Source organism: Pan paniscus, chromosome 14 (genome assembly GCF_029289425.2).
Source record: "Pan paniscus chromosome 14, NHGRI_mPanPan1-v2.0_pri, whole genome shotgun sequence".
NCBI lineage: Eukaryota > Metazoa > Chordata > Mammalia > Primates > Hominidae > Pan > Pan paniscus.
Window position 1 is genome coordinate 28,314,719 of NC_073263.2, and position 18,244 is coordinate 28,332,962.

Here is an 18,244-nt window from a genome sequence, read left to right on the forward strand (position 1 = left end):
TGAAATTGTTTTCATTCGACAGAACACCATGGTCCAGAAAAGTTCTTAGCAACACCAAGGCCCAGCTGATAGTTCCAGCACCTGGATGTCAGAGCTGCTTTCTCTTCCTCAGCACTCCTTAAATGACAGTTGTGTCACTGAATGCAGAGTTAAACGTCTTAGGTTTGAGTCCTAACTGATACTTAGTAGCTGGTAACCTTGGACTTGCCACTTAATCTTACTTCCCAGCTTCTTCAAATCAGCATTTATGAAGCACTTGTTATGAGTTTCAAGCAATGGAGCATGGATATTGGAAAGAAGATAAACAAACATGAGTAAGATACAGTTTGCAAGGAAGACATAATATTTTAAGTTGCAGTACTTTGGACTAAGTACTATATTATTCTAAATGGCACTTAGAATATGTCCTTTTTTTTTTTTTTTTTTTTTTTTTTTTGAGGTGGAGTCTCGCTCTGTCACCCAGGCCGGAGTGCAGTTGCAGGATCTTGGCTCACTGCAACCTCCGCCTCCCGGGTTCAAGCAATTATCCTGCCTCAGCCTCCTGAGTAGCTGGGGTTACAAGTGTGCGCCACCATGCCCGGCTAATTTTTGTATTTTTAGTAGAGACAGGGTTTCACCATGTTGACCAGGATGATCTTGAACTCCTGACCTCAGGGGACCTGCCCACCTCAGCCTCTCAAAGTGCTGGGATTACAGGCATGTGCCACCATGCCCTGCTGAAAGTGTCCTTTCTTATGGGGCAAAAATAATTAATGTCCAATATACTTCCACGCTTTGCATTCCTACTCTTCCACACGAAGAAGAAAGCCAGGTCTTCTTAATGAGTTCTGCTGCTGATCTCTATGGTGACAACAATCTTTTTTTTTTTTGTATTTTTTCAAAGAGAATTTTAATGTGAAAAATTAGCAGAGTTTTTTGCCTTCACAATTAGAGTTTAACATGAGTCTTCCAGTGTTTTAAAAAGAACTGTAATATACGTAAAGCAAAATATTTTGGCATCATCTAGTGAAAACAGACGATGTGGTATTTTTTCAGCCATCTCATATCTATATGTTAGGCCCTGAGTTATAATTTGAGATAAGTTGATTCCTAAACAGAATGTGCTTTACAGAATGTGACCAATTATATTACTCCCAAGGACCTTGTTTCAGATTATATTAAAACCAGAGTTCACTGATCTCACATTTTAAAAAGAAAAAAGTTTGTTAACTGTTTTAATCAACATAAGTAGTAACAAACATCCCTAATTGGATTCTAGAGAGGAAGCAGGGAAGGCCAGGCGTGTGGCTCATGCCTGTAATCCCAGCACTTTGGGAGGCCGAGGCGGGTGGATCACGAGGTCAGGAGTTCAAGACCAGCCTAGCCAAAAGAGTGAAACCCTGTCTCTACTAAAAATACAAAAAATTAGCCAGGCGTGGTGGCAGGTGCCTGTAATCCCAACTACTCAGGAGGCTGATGTAGAGAATTGCTTAAACCCGGGAGGCGGAGGATGCAGTGAGCTGAGATCGCGCCACTGCACTCCAGCCTGGGTGACAGAGCGAGACTCCATCTCAAAAAAAAAAAAAAAAAAAAAAAAGAGAGAGAGAGAAGCAGGGAACAACTGAGCCCAAACAAAATTATCCCCTAAGGACTTGACTTTGGACTTCCACATAAATGTGACCTTGTAGACCTAGATACATATTTATCAGGTAAATATGTAATTATTTAGTAATTAGATCAAGATACATGAGCAGTTTTTGGCATTAATAATTACATTATTTTTAGGAAATCTTGTCAAATATGGTCCCGGATCTCTTAATTTCCTATATTCAGTGATTTTAGTTAAAATTCCAAAGGATATTTTTTTTCTACAACATCTCCATTTCCGAGTATCATCATACCAAAAGAATTAGTATTCTCTCATTCAAGGCTTTAGATGTTCGATTATTCCCTGCCCTTCCATCCTCACACACACAATAATTGCCCAGATAAATAATAACCTGAGGTTTCCAAGTATCTCACCGGGATTTTTATTCTTTATACCTTGCAGGACTAGTCCAAGATTTGAATACCCTGAACTTATTTGGCAAGAGCTAAGAGTACTCTTAAAATTACTACCTGGAAATTATATTATTTAGAATCTGCCAATTACCTAGATCCCCCCTGAACAATTGTTTTACTAATGAACTTCCTGAAAGCACATGTATAAGTATCATAGCTATTAGAAAATGTTTCAAATGCTATTATATTTGATAGAACCATTCAGTTAACAAAATACTAAATCATAAACTGGCTTTTAGAATTACACACTCAAAAAAAACAGTACACTACAAGCGTTGTTTTGTACACTTCGTTCTCTTCGAATGCCTTTGTGGCTTACAGTGATGATCACATATATTGGTTCCTTGCAACCTTTTTCATTTTGATCTTCGTTTGTAACGGATAAGTGGGTTTTCAGGGGTGTGAATCATAGTTGTATAATTCACGATGGGAAAATATCCATCAATGAGATCAAATTCATATAAACGAAGCATAGTGGACCAAATTGTCTTAATTTGAACATAGGCAAAATTTTCCCCAATTCAACGATGACACCCAGCTCCAAATGGCACATAGGCAAACTTTTCCCCTGATGCTGGGTTATCCTGTAAGTAGCAATCAGGATTAAAGTCCAGGCGTTCTACCCATGAGTCTTTAAGTCTTTGATTGACAGTGGGAGAAACACACACCTGATGTCCTGGAGGAATGGTATACCCTACCACAGTCTGAGGAGTTCTGGCCATTCTCATCATAATCATTATAGGAGGTCTAAGTCTTAATGTTTCTTTTATACAGCGATCAAGTAAATTTAGATCCTTGAGTTGGTCATAAGTTAAAGGAGGCAGATTCTCTCCACAGACTGTTTTCTGTTCTAAATAACACTTTTTTGAAGTGTTTTGTCTCTGGCCAAAAAGAAGTCCATCCAAGCACTAGTAGTTGAGGATGAATGCTGCCCTGCCAAGAGTAATCCAATAAGCATCCCTGCTACTTCATCATCAGTCAAAGGACGCCCATCCTTGTATGTAGCATCTAGTAAAGTTTGGAGAATGTCATCAATTTTTTCTTGAGACTGTCTGCGTTTCTGGATTGCCTTATAGAAAATATCCTTGATTTCCCAATGAGCTCTTTCCCTGCATCTGAAACTAGGCAAAGGCAGCCAACCTGGTAAGAGCCAGGCTGCATGGCTGAAACCTCCATCCAAATCTGCATACAGCTGTGCTACCTTTTCATTGAGTTGACTTCTGATTTCCTTTCCATGCAAACAGTGGCTAGCTGTTAAAATTATGAGCTCAGAAAGAGCTTCAAACACATTTTTTTCTCCACTTTCTCCCCAACTCTGAAAGTATTCCTTTGTTTCTTTTTCTTTTTTTTCTTTTTTTTCTTTTTTTTTCTTTTTTTTTTTAATTATACTTTAAGTTTTAGGGTACATGTGCACATTGTGCAGGTTAGTTACATATGTATACATGTGCCATGCTGGTGCGCTGCACCCACTAACTTGTCATCTAGCATTAGGTATATCTCCCAATGAAACATGCTGTTTAAAGTGGGCTATGTTAAGGCCACTTTTTAACATTTTCTTCTGCTCCAAGAAAACTGGATTAGGCACATCGTATGCAACTCCCTTCCCAAACACAGGTGTTGTCAGGTGACTGTAGACATCTTCTGCATTCAGGTCTTCATTTTTACTATTAAAAAGCAGCGCAGCAGCATCACTCCCCAGAAGGTAAGTAAATGTCTTGCCTACCATGGTAAAACTAAATACAGGTCCATACTTCTCATATGCATTTCTAGAAATTCAATTGGACTTTTCCCAAATGCTATGGCATGCCCAGGGAATGGAACTGGGGAGAAAACGTATGGAGGACTTTTCGCCCCTGCGGGCAGCTGGACCAAGTGGCCGGCGGCCAGACGGAACAGGTAGACCAGGCTGAGGGTGAAAGTGCAGGCGATCAGCAGCATGGACAAGAGGTTGCCTCCTGTCACCTTCTCCATCGCCTGGCCCAGCACCGACCCACCCCGCCTGCAGCAAGCCCAGCAACATCATCCCCACCGCCACCGCCATTTCACTTCATTGGAGACACTGAAGGCCGAGGTCGCCACCACTCCTCCTAATCGACGGAGCGAGAGAAGCTGGCAGATGGTTGTCCACAGGCGGCTCCGGCCCCCAGGTCTCCTACTAAACGACAACAGTCATTATGGAAGCCTTTTTTTTTTTTTTTCAAGTAATATTAAGTGCTTGAGTATGTATCGAAGAAGCCTTGACTGTTAATTGTCACTCTATTGGGCACTGTGGAGTAAAAGCAATTCTAAAACCAACTACATGGAAACCATCAAGACCTGTCACTCCCGTTTCTCCACAGCTATTGTTGCTCCTCACAGGTTCCCACTCCAGCCTTCTTCCTTCAAAGACCCTGAGAGAAGAAATCAAAAATAAAAGCAAGTGTGCAAGGAGCAGTGGCCATTCACCAGACAAAATCTCCCTGGCCGTGTTTCTGAAACGTAGATCAAGAGGTGTATTCTTTGGGAAAGGGGTCTCCAGGATTTTGAAATTTTATGTTTTCATTTAAATGACCTATAAATTTTAATGTTAGCATATTATGAATTGTCTTGTAATCAAGTACTGACATTTTATTTGTGTTTATATTTGTATTTCTGCTTATGATCACATTGGCTGCAAGCAGCCGTACCTAAATGATGTCAGACTAATGAGAAAAGAAGTGGACTGAATATGTAAATGATACGCCCAAACTAAGTGAAGACCAAACAATGTCATATCATGCTGTTCAAGAGAAGTTTCCATCGTATTTCAATAAGAGGTATGGTTGGGAGACTGAAGTCATTGCCTTACACACAAATAGACATACTGAACTCAGAAGAACACATACTGTGCTGGGCAGTGCCATGGTCAAATGGCAAAAGCCAAAGTGGGATAGAGTAGCTATGAGATTTTGTTGGTTTCAAGAAGAAAGTGGCTTGTTTACTTCTGATCAAATCAGCAAAGTAAGATGTGATGAAAAGACCTCAATTATACCAATTTCTGCTTAGTAGATGATTGTCAAAATGGCTCTGATAAGAGTAATGTGATACAACTCTAAGCACAAATTGTGGAAGGGAAATATGATCTAATCATATGACCTTGGTTAATAAGTTTCCAAAACAGGCCTCAGTAGGTCTTATCTACTTGAGAATTTCATACCCTGATGTCAGCCTTGTCTTTCTTGACCTCTATTGCTTTGGATACTGTGAAACAGATTCCTCCTTCTGGAAATGTTTTCTCCCTTTGGGTTCCATAACCTGATTGTCTTCCTGCTACCCTGAGAGCTCCGTCTCAGTTTCCTCTGTGAGCTTGCTTCTCAGATGGTGCTGTGCCTCAGGCCCTATCTCAGCTCCGACCTTTTCCCAGTCAATTTCATATACACTTATGACTCAGCTACCACAAATATGCTGACCATTTCCAAATCTCTTATCTCAAGCCCACCCTCTTCTCTTGAACTTGACACCCAGAACTTCCTTTTATTTGTATTAACAAAAGCAAAAAAAAAAAAAAAAAACCCAAACCCCATAAAACTGTATACTTTAAATGTACAAAGCAGATCTCATCTTCCTCATACATCTGATACCCTCTTATAATCTTTGCTTCAGTCAGTGACATCACCTGTCCAGTTAACAGATACGGAGACTTAGGACTCATCCCTGACATTTTGGTCATTAAATGCATTGCAAATATTTTACATCATAAATATAACTAGTATTATCTATACCTTTTTCAGGTGTGTGGCTGTAAGGAAAGTACATCCCTGGTTTTTTAGCATTCAGACTGAACATCTCTTTTTTGGCTTGGCTAAGGTGATGGGCTCTGTCTTGCTGTTGGTCTATTGCTGAGTGGCATTTGAAAGTTGTTGAAGAGGTGAACAAAATGCAAAGCGATCAAGGAGTTCCCTTGTAAATCAGAACTCCTTACCCTTTCCCTCTAAGTTCTCAAGTTATTACAACACTTCTGATGGCCTGGGATGGTCCTAAGAAGTCTCAGTTGTCAGAAATGTACAATAACAGCCCTTAAGGAGGAATCCACCGTGTTGGTGGTGACAGTGGTGGTGGAGTTGGTGGTGGTGTCTTATCCTGGGGGAGGGTCAATGAGGAACAGAATCATGTGATTGAATCACAACCTGGTCTACCACCTTGGACCGTGGGGTTTGTCAAGAGAAATGGCTGATTAACTGTAAATGCAACTATCTGTCACTAGAGTTGTAACCAGGAACCCAGTGTCCTGTGGTGTGGAGTACCCATTGCCACAACCTTTATGCCTGGGAGCTGAACATCTTGTTTCTGGTACCAGCCTCACCAGAGCAGTGGTTGGAACCTTAGGCAGAGTGACTAGACTTCTCAGTTTCTTTTCTGCGTAACGATAGTAAACAGGACTACCTCATTTGGACTAAGTAAGCAGCTGGAGGATTTTACTTTTCAAGGAAGGAAGAGCTCAGAGAATGAAGAAGGCATTTCTTACAAGCAGTAGGATGGAAGCTCTAATTTGATTTATCTGTGTAGTGACTTAAATTTGGCTTATTTCCTATAGCAGCAGGTAAAAGCTCCTAGAACAGGGGATGGCAATTGGTGGGTATTCAATAATGTGTGGATTTGAATCTCACTCTTGCTTAATCAGACACACCTCATACTATCTTTGAGAAATTATAAACGACAAGCCGGCCACCACTCCAAATTGACATTTCCCCTGCAGAAGAGTCAGTCCAACCTTAACAGGCTTGGGAATAGCAGGAAGAAAGGGTTTAAGCCAGCAAGTAAATTAAATTCCCATGCATGTGACTTCACAATATAGCCCTTGTTTAGAAGGTTAGCCCACCTGTTTCCACCTCCAGCTCCTTACCCTTATCCTAAGCCACCACTGTTTCTCACTTGCATTGCTGCACTGTTTCCTACCTGGGCAATACAACATGATCTTCTGAAACCATCAATGGCTTCCCCATTGAATTCAGAGTAACACTCAACCTCCTCACTATGACCTGAAAGACCCCTAAGGATCTGGCCACATCTCTCCTGCACCCTCAGCCCGCCAAAATCCCTCCCACGTCAGGATTGCCACACTGCTCCCTCCCTTCCTTTAGGTGTAGCTGAAATGTCACCTTAAAGTATTCTCTGACTCTCACACCCAAAGCAGGAAAGTGCTGTTCTCTAGCTCGATAACTTCTTGTTTGATTTTTTTTTAACACTTCACATTCTATATTGTTTTATATTTTTGTATGTTTGCCTTTTTTGGTCATCTGTGCCCTGTACTACAATGAAGCTCTGTGCATGCAGGGACCATGGCTGACTCTTGTATGACTGTGTCATATCTAGAATTGGGGCTGGCATGCAGGAAATCTTAGTCAAATGGAAGAAATGAGGTGGTTTTGTTCAGTACTCCCAAATTATGGAATTATACACCTAATCTACCCTTGGGAACCACAGAGAATAATTGTTTGATGCATTTTTTTTTTTAAGAAGCTGAGTTTATGACAATAAGCTCTGTCTGGCTGAATCACTTAAAATACATGTGTACCAGAACATTCAGCAAACTATCATGACAAACAATATTGAAATATGATATGTAATAACAGAAATGGAAAAGGTTTTATTTATAAAACCAATCTAAAATGTGTCACTCCCAGACTAATTGTAATTCTATCTGAAATTTCATTCTCAACCAGAAAGAGGGACAAAAATGTCCAACCTCACTAGTAATCAAATAAACACATACCAGGATAACAATTAAGGTATAATCTTTCATGTTCAAAATGAGCAAATAGTTTGTTTTTAAGATAAAATTAGCTTAAATTACAGTAGTTTGTGCCTATAATCCCAACTACTTGGGAGGCTGAGGCAAGAGGATCGCTTAAGGCCAGGAGTTCCAGACTAGTCTGGGAAACATAGTGAGACCCCATCTCTCAAACAAAACAAAACAAAACTATATGTGTGTATATATATACATATATATGTGAACATATATATTCATTTGGCCAGCCTGAAGTAAAATGAACAAAGTGTCATATATTGCCAGTAAAAAGTGAATTGGTAAAACTTTTTTCAGAATCATAATTTAACAATATACACTAAAATCGTTATACATTGTCTGCTCAGCAAGTCTTACTGATGAAATAATAGAAATTTTCATAGCGATTTAGCTATTTAGATTTTTATCTGGTTGTTTGTAATTTGAAAAAATCTAAATATATACCAAGATATAACTATAACCATATATATATAAAAACCATGTGTTCTGTGACATGGAAAAAAAGAAGATATATATATATATATATATATGATAATAGGGGAACAGTGCATACATATAGTTTTATGTTGAGAAAGGCCATTATATTATTTTCATAGAATATTTAATTATAAGGAAAAATTTTCAGGTCATGATATTGAGTGAAAAAAAGGCAACAAAACATATTTGGCATAGCACATCCTAATTTTTAAAAAATAAATACACGTATAAATGCATAGAAAAAAGCCTATTAAGTAATATATCAAATGTTACTAACAATTGTCTCTGAGGGGTAGGATTATTAACAATTTTTGTTTGCATATTAAATACCATAGACAGTAAGACTTTCTATATTGTCCACATTTTTAGTAATGAATATGTATTAATTTATAACCAGAAAAAGAAATAAGAGAGGAAAACAATAGAACGATTACATGCAAAGTCATTGCTATTTGTTAAAAAGCTTTAGTTTCCTAAAACCTAGAACTTCTCAAAGGTTGATATTTTCCAAGTGGTTCTACAAGCTTTAACGTTGAATCAGTAACCACATGGCAAAGTGACCTTCTGGGACTGCCATAGGTAGCCCAAGATAAGAGGATGGTGGATGTTAACTACTCACTAGCAGTCAAGAGTCCTTTATCTAGAAAAGTAGAGTCAAGAATGGAGAAATAACTGTCCTGAAGTACAGGGAGGAACTGAGGGGAGCTTTTGTACTGCCTGGATCAATCTATTTAAAACCAGACTCAGAAATCAGTAAGACTCACGGCATGTGGAAATCTGCTAGTCCAGCCCTCTCACCCTACCCATAAGAAAACACAAGCCGCAGGTGAAATGACTGTGTTATCCTCCACGGAACACATTGCCCTGACCTAGGCCTGTGCCCTAGGATGGGGTCCTCCCTGGAACCCAGGCCCTGCTACCACCCATCTGTCCACCTTTGTTTTCCTAACAGAAAGTGGAGTTTTGTTTGTTTGTTTGTTTGTTTGTTTTTGAGACGGAGTTTCAGTCTTGTTGCCCAGGCTGGAGTGCAATGGAGCGATCTCGGCTCACCACAACCTCTGCCTCCCAGGTTCAAGCAATTCTCCTGTCTCAGTCTCCCAAATAGCTGGGATTACAGGCATGCGCCACCACACCCAGCTAATTTTGTATTTTTAGTAGAGATGGGGTTTCTCCATGTTGGTCAGGCTGGTCTCAAACTCCCAGCCTCAGGTGATCTGCCCACCTCGGCCTCCCAAAGTGCTGGGATTACAGGCGTGACCCGCCGCGCACAGCCAGAAAGTGGAGTTTTTAAGGAGCAGTTTAAGGAGGCAGTTAAGAAGCTTAAGAAGTTTTGAGAAAGAGGAGCTCAGATTGCTGCTCATGCTGCAGGAAGGTAAACTGCCCTCTCTTATCTTTCCACTCCTACAGCTGCTCCCATGTTACTCAGTTTTTACCACTGGTGTCCTCGAGGTCACTGCACTGCCCAGGGTTATGAAAACAGGACAGTCACCAGCTCAGAGAGGGAGAACTGCGCCCTTGGTTATCTTTAAATGAGGGGAGATGGAATTTGTCTGGTCAGCATTCATTCCAATCCTGATCAATTATGGTTCACTTTATTTCATTCTCCCTGCAGCCCTGATGATAGATAGGTTTGCAATATGCAGGAAAGCTGTAGGTAATCAGAGTGGAATCTACAAGTATTTCCTGCCATGGAACTTGTAAGAAAAGGAAAAAAAAAGAAAAAGAATCTGCAAGTATTCAGAACACAACTAAGCAAAACGCTCCAATTTTTCTTTTCTTTTTAAAAATTATTTTATTTGGCCAGGCGTGGTGGCTCATGCCTGTAATCCCAGCACTTTGGGAGGCCGAGGCGAGTGGATCACGAGGTCAGGAGATCGAGACCATCCTGGCTAACATGGTGAAACCCCGTCTCTACTAAAAATACTAAAAATTAGCTGGGCGTGGTGGCGGGTGCCTATAGTCCCAGCTACTCAGCAGGCTGAGGCAGGAGAATGGCGTGAACCCGGGAGGCAGAGCTTGCAGTGAGCTGAGATGGCGCCACTGCACTCCAGCCCGGGTGACAGAGTGAGACTCCGTCTCAAAAAAAAAAAAGGTTATTTTATTTGTTTATTTCATTCGTTTTAAAATAAATAGAGACAAGATCTCACTATGTTGTCCAGGCTGGTTTCAAATTCCTGAGCCCAAGTGATTCTCCTGCCTGGGCCTCCTAAAGTGCTAGGATTATGGGCGTGAACCACGACACCTGGCTGTCTTTTTCTTTTAAAAAAAATTTCCTTCCCCAGATAATCTGCTATCCCACAGTATTCCCTATCTGGTGTTCCACAAGCTGTGGCTATGTTGGATTTTCCTGAAGACTCGAGAGTCAGTTTCCTAGGGCTGCGGTAACAAAGTACCACAAGCTGGGTGACCTACACAGCAGAAATGTATTCCCTTCAGTTCTGCAGGCCAGAAGACAGGAATCAAGTGTCACCAGGGTTGGTTCCTTCTGGAGAGTCTGAGGGAGAATCTATTCCATGGGCTTCTCTTTGCTTCTGGTGGCTGCTGGCGATCCTTGACATCCTCTGGCTTGTAGCATCACTCCAATCTCTGCCTCCATCATCATAGGCTATTCTCTCTGTGTGTCTGGGTCTCTGTGCCCCTCTTATAAAGACACCAGTCATATTGGATTGGGGCCCTCTCCAATCCAATGAGGTCCAGTATGACCTCATCTTCACTCATTATATCCTGTAATGACACTATTTTGCAAATTTTTCAAATGAGGTCATATTCTAAGATACTGGGAGTTAGGACTTCATCATACTTTTTTAAGGACCATGATTCAATCATAATACCCTACATCTTCTATATCTGCTTTCTTTCTTATTTGATGGTTTACTAAGGGCAGGGAAGCAGGAGTGTTCTGCCCAGGTACAGACAACAAGAGGCAATTGTCTGTAAAGGATGTATAAACATAATAAAAATGACTAAAGGATCCTCTGCTTTTTATTATCTACTTGGGCCAGCAGTTCTAAACAACATCTGAGAATAAAATAAGCACCCTCACCAAATCTGTTAGTTCTAAATAATTGCTGTGTGCGGTAGTTTAAAAATATATAGAGAAATTTTTCCATACTCTTCCCTTCCAATTCCACTCTCTTGAATGTGGGCTGGACTTAATATTTTTCTCTGGTAAAAATTTATTATTTTTATTAATTGCTTTAAACTCAAGAAGGAATCAAGCAAACAAGCATAAAATTAAGTATAACAATAAAATTATTTTTAGTAATTACTGAAAATAGTTTTGTTGTTTACAGCCAAGGAGGCGTGGAAGAACGATTTGGTATGGTTGTCAAATATGCTATGCATTATGCCACTGCTTTTACAGCATTGAAACTTGAGATTCAGAAAGAATTCTCTGAGACAGTATAAAATTTCTAGTATCTAAGGAAGACCACCACATTTTCTTCATCATGACTCTTTCTGATGTCAGAGAGTTAGATCATCTAAAGACTGAAATTATATCCCTCCTTTAGCTGATGAAAAATTTCTTGAGTACCAAAGATTTCTTGAGTACCAACTGTGTGCTTAGAACACATCTATGGACAAAACAGACTTCTGCCTTGTGAGGGTACCTTCTAGGGAATGGAGACAGCACACCAAAAGGTTAGAAGTAGCTGAGCAGGTGGCTCACACCTGTAATCCCAGAGACTCTGGAGGCTGAAGTGGGAGGATTGCCTGAGGCCAGGAGTTTGACACCAGCCTGGGCAAAATAGTGAGACCCCATCTCTTAAGAAAAAAAAAAAAAGGTTAGGGGAAAAAAAAGTCAAAAAAGGCCCTGAAGGATGGGCATGCTGGGGTGGGTTGGAGTGGGTGGGCTGTAGGAGTATGCAGTTGACTAGGGCAGCTCTCGCTCAGGAGAGAAGCTTGAGCAGAAACTTGCCGGAAGCCAGGCAGTTTGCCATCCAGATAGCTGGGAGAGCATTCCAGGAAACAGACCAGTGAAGGTATGGCCTGTGTGGATGTGTACCTAGCACGCTGGAGGAAAGGCAAGGAAACCAATGAGGGCAGGAAGGAGAGGGGAGACACTGCCCAGGAAGAGGGCATAAGCTTGGATGAGGCAGCTGTCTTCCATGGGGGAGTGCCTGTAGGCCAACTCGGCTGAGAGCCCTAAGGCCCACACTCCCAGCAGCTGGGAAATGAGGCTTCAGCCCTGAAAAAAGTCTCAGGGCACCACTCCCAGCATCCCTTACAGAGCTGGATTTATAGGAGTCATTCTATTTGGATAGGGAATTAAAGGAGTGTCCAGGTTTGGAAGAGAAATTATATTTAAGAGAGGAGCAGGAGCGGTAGGAGCGGTGGCTCATGTCTGTAATCCCAGCACTTTGGGAGACCAAGGCAGGCAGATTGTTTGAGGCCAGGAGTTCGAGACCAGCCTGGAGTAACATGGTGAAACCCAATCTCTCTAAAAAAAAAAAAAAAGAAAGAAAGAAAGAAAAATTAGCCAGGCATGGTGCATGTGCCTGTAGTCCCAGTTACTCGCAAGGCTAAGATGGGAGGACCATCTGAGGCCGGGGAGGTCAAGGCTGCAGTGAGCCGAGATTGCAGCACTGCACTTCAGCCTGGGTGTCAGAGTGAAATCCTGTCTCAAAAAAAAGAGAGAAGTCACCCTCCTCCTCATCTATATCCTATAATTTCTTGCACAGCCTATTCGTTATCCTTAACACAACTATTTAATTATTCCACACATTTCCTGGGAGTGGAGGGTACACCCCCGGGAAAGCCATTGTTGGGTGTGGAGTTAAGATGCCCTTGGGGTCCCTGCGCCTAGCTCAGGGCTATGCCGACCATTCTGGGCCCTGCATTTAATGTGCCATCAGTTTCTACTCTCATTGTCATTGACTTTTCTGTAGCCTCCTTTAATTTAAACAAACAAAAAAAAAGCCAGGCATGGTGGCTCACGCCTGTAATCCCACCACTATGGGAGGCCGAGGCGGGTGGATCACGAGGTCAGGAGATCGAGACCATCCTGGCTAACACGGTGAAACCCCATCTCTACTAAAAATACGAAATATTAGCCAGGCGTGGTGGCGGGCCCCTGTAATCCCAGCTACTCAGGAGGCTGAGGCAGGAGAATGGCGTGAATCTGGGAGGCGGAGCTTGCAGTGAGCCGAGATGGTGCCACTGCACTCCAGCCTGGGCGATAGAGTGAGACTCCATCTCAAAAAAAAAAAAGCATTTTTTTTTTGAGACAAGGTCTTACGCTGTCACCCAGGCTGGAGCACAGTAGTGCGAACATGGCTCTCTGCAGTCTTGACCTCCCAGGCTCAAACAATTCTCCCACCTCAGCCTCCCCAGGGACTGGGACTATAGGCACATGCCACCACCATGCCTGGTCAATTTGTGTATTTTTTGTAAAGACAGGGTTCTCACCATCTTGCCCAGTCTGGCCTCGAACTCCTGGACTCAAGTAATCCCCTCACCTTGGCCTCCAAAGGTGCTGGGATTATAGGTGTAAGCCACCGCACCCGGCCTGTAACCTCCTTTTATTACTACAGAGCAATTCTGCTTTGGAATTCAGTATTCTTGCTTAACCCTGCCTCCACCCACCTCTCCTTCTACTTTTACCTGCTATACATGATCAATCCCATATACCAGACTTGCCAACTGGGAAAGTACAGTTCTCCAGTGAATTAAGCACTGTTTGCCAGAGATTCTAGGTTTGAGGAAAAAGTAAATTTGAATACTTCTAATAATTCATCCAACTCCAAAATGTTATGGTATTAAGTCCTGAAAATTACACTAGGTAATGTAACATACAGTTATGGACTGAATTGTTCCCCAAAATGCACTGGTTTAAGAGCTTACCTCAAATGTGACAGAAATACTTGGAGAAGGGCCTTTAAAGAGGTAACTAAGATTAAATGAGGTCTTTAGAGTGGGTCCTAATTCGAGAGGACTGGATGTCCTCATAAGAAGAGGAAGGCAGGCTGGCATGTTGGCTCACACCTGTAATCCCAGCACTTTGGGAAGCCAAGGCAGGCAGATCACTTGAGGTCAGGAGTTTGAGAACAGCCTGGCCAACATATATGAAACCCCATCTCTACTAAACATACAAAAATTAGCTAGGTGTAGTAGCATACGCCTGTAGTCCCAGCTACTTGGGAGGCTGAGGCGCAAGAGTCTCTTGAACCCAGGAGGTGGAGGTTTCAGTGAGCCGAGATTGTGCCACTGCACTCCAGCCTGGGTGACAGAGCAAGACTCTGTTTCAAAAACAAAACAAAACAAACGAACAAACAAGAAAAACAAAAGAAAAAAAAGGGAAGAGATACCAGGGGCTCGTGTGCACAGAGGGAAAGAGGACAGTGAAAAGACAAGACATCCCTGCAAGTCAAAGTAGACGTTTGCAAGCCTCAGCAGAAATCAAACCTACTGACACCTTGATCTTGAACTTTCAGCCTCCAGGAGTATGAGAAAATAACTCCAAAGGGCCATCATGGCCCCAGAGCTCCCTGGAGGCCCCCTGAGGCCTTGGTTGTTGCTACTTCTCCTGTGGCCTTCACTCCTCTCAGGCGTCCACCCCAGGGCCTCCTCAGTGCACTTCCTGTGCCCGTAACTCCATCTTGGAGTGGGCTTCTGGGCTTCCTAGGAACCAGACCTATGACACGCCCTCTACCTTTCCATATTTCTCTTCCGGGGAAGAACATTTTGACAGCGTATCAAGAAGGTGCCTCTTACTATTACAGCTTCTTTGAAGTACAAAACTTAAAAAGTGACTCATACTGGAGGGTATTTGGCTGGAGGTTAAGGGGTCTGAATAGACGTTTTCATAGGCCCTTTTTATAGGACTTGCCTGTTCTAACTCACTGTCACCTGATAGTTCTTCCTTAAATAGTCAGAGGGCTTAGAGGCTCAAATAAAAGCAAAAATTACATGTCATGTGCCCAATTCTGTTGTTCTCAGGCCAAATTTAGCTTCTTTCCCAAGCTTCCAGAAGCCCCTAACAGTTTCACTTTCAACCTGCTTACCTTTCTTGTACAAACTAAGAAAAGATTTGGGGTCATCGCAATTTTCATTTCATTGCAGAAATGAAAATGACAATGGACTGAATTTTTTTCTTTTTCTTTTTTCTTGCAATGTTGCCCAGGCTGGTCTCAAACTCCTGGCCTTGAGTGATCCTCCTGCCTCAGCTTTCAAAAGTGTTGGGATTACAGGCATGAGCCAATGGAGTGAATTTCATTGAGAATTTACTCTTTACCGAGCATCTATTCTCTGCTGGATACTCTACCATGAAATACAAAAAAAGGTAGACCAAAAATCCTTGCTCTAAAGTGATTGCAAAACAGATAGAGAGGTGAATTATATTAAACAGAAACTTGTCATTGTCACTGGAGACATGCGCAGAGGGAGGCCATTGGCCATTTTAGAGAGGACCTGATGATGGCAGCCTTGCTTCTGGAAATCAAAGTGAAGTCCAGGTCTTGTGACCCAGGGGAGCCTGAGCCATGGGAATCTCTCATCATTGACATCAGATAAGGACCTGTAATCATTTGTTCTGACTCTGCAAGACTTAGCCTTGAGTGAAACGCAGGAGAAGACTGCATCTCCAGCTGCCTTGGAGCGAGGTTTCCCACACCAATCTTAGTGTGGACTGTGGGGCGGAAACCTCTTACAAATTGAAAAAGTCTTTTGAGCTCTTCAGAAACAGATATGGGGTAAACGTAAAGACTATGTTTGTGATATTCATACAAAAAGGAGTAACACAACTCCCAGTTGTTCCATTTGTACCAGCAACTGCTATTATTCACGGAACCTATAGCCTCAAAAAAATGTTAGTATATTTATGTCTGTCTCGTTTCCTCTAGGAGTCCTATGTCCTTAAAAAAAATCACATAGAGCCAAATATGTAACTTAGGTAATGAGTACAGGAAGCGCTCAAAGATTTAGAAGAAAACCTCCTCAAAACCACATAGAGGAAAAACACCAAGATTTAGCTGCAGAACCCATCTCCTGCCTTCTGTCAGCTCCTAGGGGGACCACAGCTCAGCAGCATACATTGTGTCTCTACTCTTCTCTGGGAATGTCATCTACAGTGAAATGTCAAAGGAGAATTAAGCATCAGGCAGAGATTTATATGAAGCCTAATACAAGACCATATCTTGTACTTGGTATGAATTTTGAGACAGTTCTGAAGCCAAAACTCTGGAGGCTGTCACTGGGCGATGCCAGTTTGCATGAACCTACCATCACTTTCTCTTGTTTTTGTCAAGGGTCACGGCTTTAGGGTATGGGGATGTTCTAGAAGTCCACTGGGGCTTCTTACTAGCACTAAGTGTGATTTGGGCTGAGTTGGGCTACATGCTTGGAAGTCAACTTAAAACTTAAAGAGATCCCACTGAGACTATAAATTATCCTTTCACTTTAGGATTCCCTAAAGTAACTACAATTCTGGCATGGGATTTGAAGTATGAACTAGATTTGTCCAGCAAACTCAAGACTGGCTGATTGGTTATGTATTAGCAGGTTCAGAACCCTCCTTTGGCATGCTGCATTGACTTAGATGCCTTTAATCCACTTGCACTGCTTTAGAAGTCAACACAAACCTTCCCTAGTATTCCCTAGGTAGTGTCTGGATCTTTGTAATGTACTCGACATACACCTTTGACAATTTTATACTCTGTTGAAAATAATTTCAAAATACATCCAATTCTTTTTCATGACTTACATTTGTCTGTATGTCCTTTGTTATTAAAAGTTATTTTTGGCCGGGCAAGGTGGCTCACGCCTGTAATCCGAGCACTTTGGGAGGCTGAGGCGGGGGGATCACGAGGTCAGGAGATCGAGACCATCCCGGCTAACACGGTGAAACCCCGTCTCTACTAAAAAAATACAAAAATTATCAGGGCATGATGGCGGGTGCCTGTAGTCCCAGCTACTCGGGAGGCTCAGGCAGGAGAATCGCTTGAACCCAGGGGGCGGAGCTTGCAGTGAGCCGAGATGGTGCCACTGCACTCCAGCCTGGGAGACAGAGCAAGACTCCGTCTCAAAAAAAAAAAAAAAAGTTTTTTCTTTCTTTCTTTTCTTTTCTTTTCTTTCTTTTTTTTTTTTTTTTTTTTTTGAGACAATTTCACTCTTGTTGCCAGGCTGGAGTGCAATGGCGCCATCTTGGCTCACTACAACCTCCATCTCCTGGGTTCAAGCGATTCTCCTGCCTCAGCCTCCCGAGTAGCTAAAATTACAGATGCCTGCCACCGCACCTGGCCAATTTTTTGTATTTTTAATAGAAACGGGGTTTCACCATGTTGGCCAGGCTGGTCTCGAACTCCTGACCTCAGGTGATCCTGCCTCGGCCTCCCAAAGTGCTCATTACAGACATGAGCCACTGCCTAACCTATTTTTTTTCTTTTAAAAAAAGTTTATTCATTTGAAAGTCATTCAAGAAGTGATTTTAATTTTTTTTGGAAGGTGGGTACTTTTTAACATCTAGGGGAAAGTAGACTTTTCTGCACTTTGTAGTAAATTCTGTGAGAAGGTATGAGTGCAAGCCATTCATTAAATGATGCCTAATGAAAATAGAGGCTAGTTAGGCACAGTGGCTCACACCTACAATCCCAGCACTTTGGGAGGCCAAGACTGGAGGACCGCTTGAAGCCAGGAGTTCTGAGACCAGCTGGACAACATAACAAGATCTTGTCTCTACAAAATTTTTTTAAAAAAATTAGCCTGGCATGGTGGCATGCACCTGTAATCCCGGTGACTTGGAAGGCTGAGGCGGGAAGACTGCTTGAGCCCAAAAGCTCAAGGTTGCAGTGAGCTGTGATTGTGCCACTGCACTCCACCTCAGGTGAAGGAGCTCATCAATTGACATTCATGTCCCTATACTATAGTTTTCTTTGAAATTTACAATTTCATGTACATACACATAAGCTCATCAATTTATACGTCTCCACATACACAATGTTAACACTACATCTTTCATATATATAC

General features: G+C 42.1%; 1 pseudogene; it reads right to left on the minus strand.

The window, feature by feature from the left end:
• LOC100975667 (lanosterol 14-alpha demethylase-like) lies at positions 1-5,808 on the minus strand (annotated as a pseudogene).
• Positions 5,809-18,244: the final 12,436 nt, after the last annotated feature.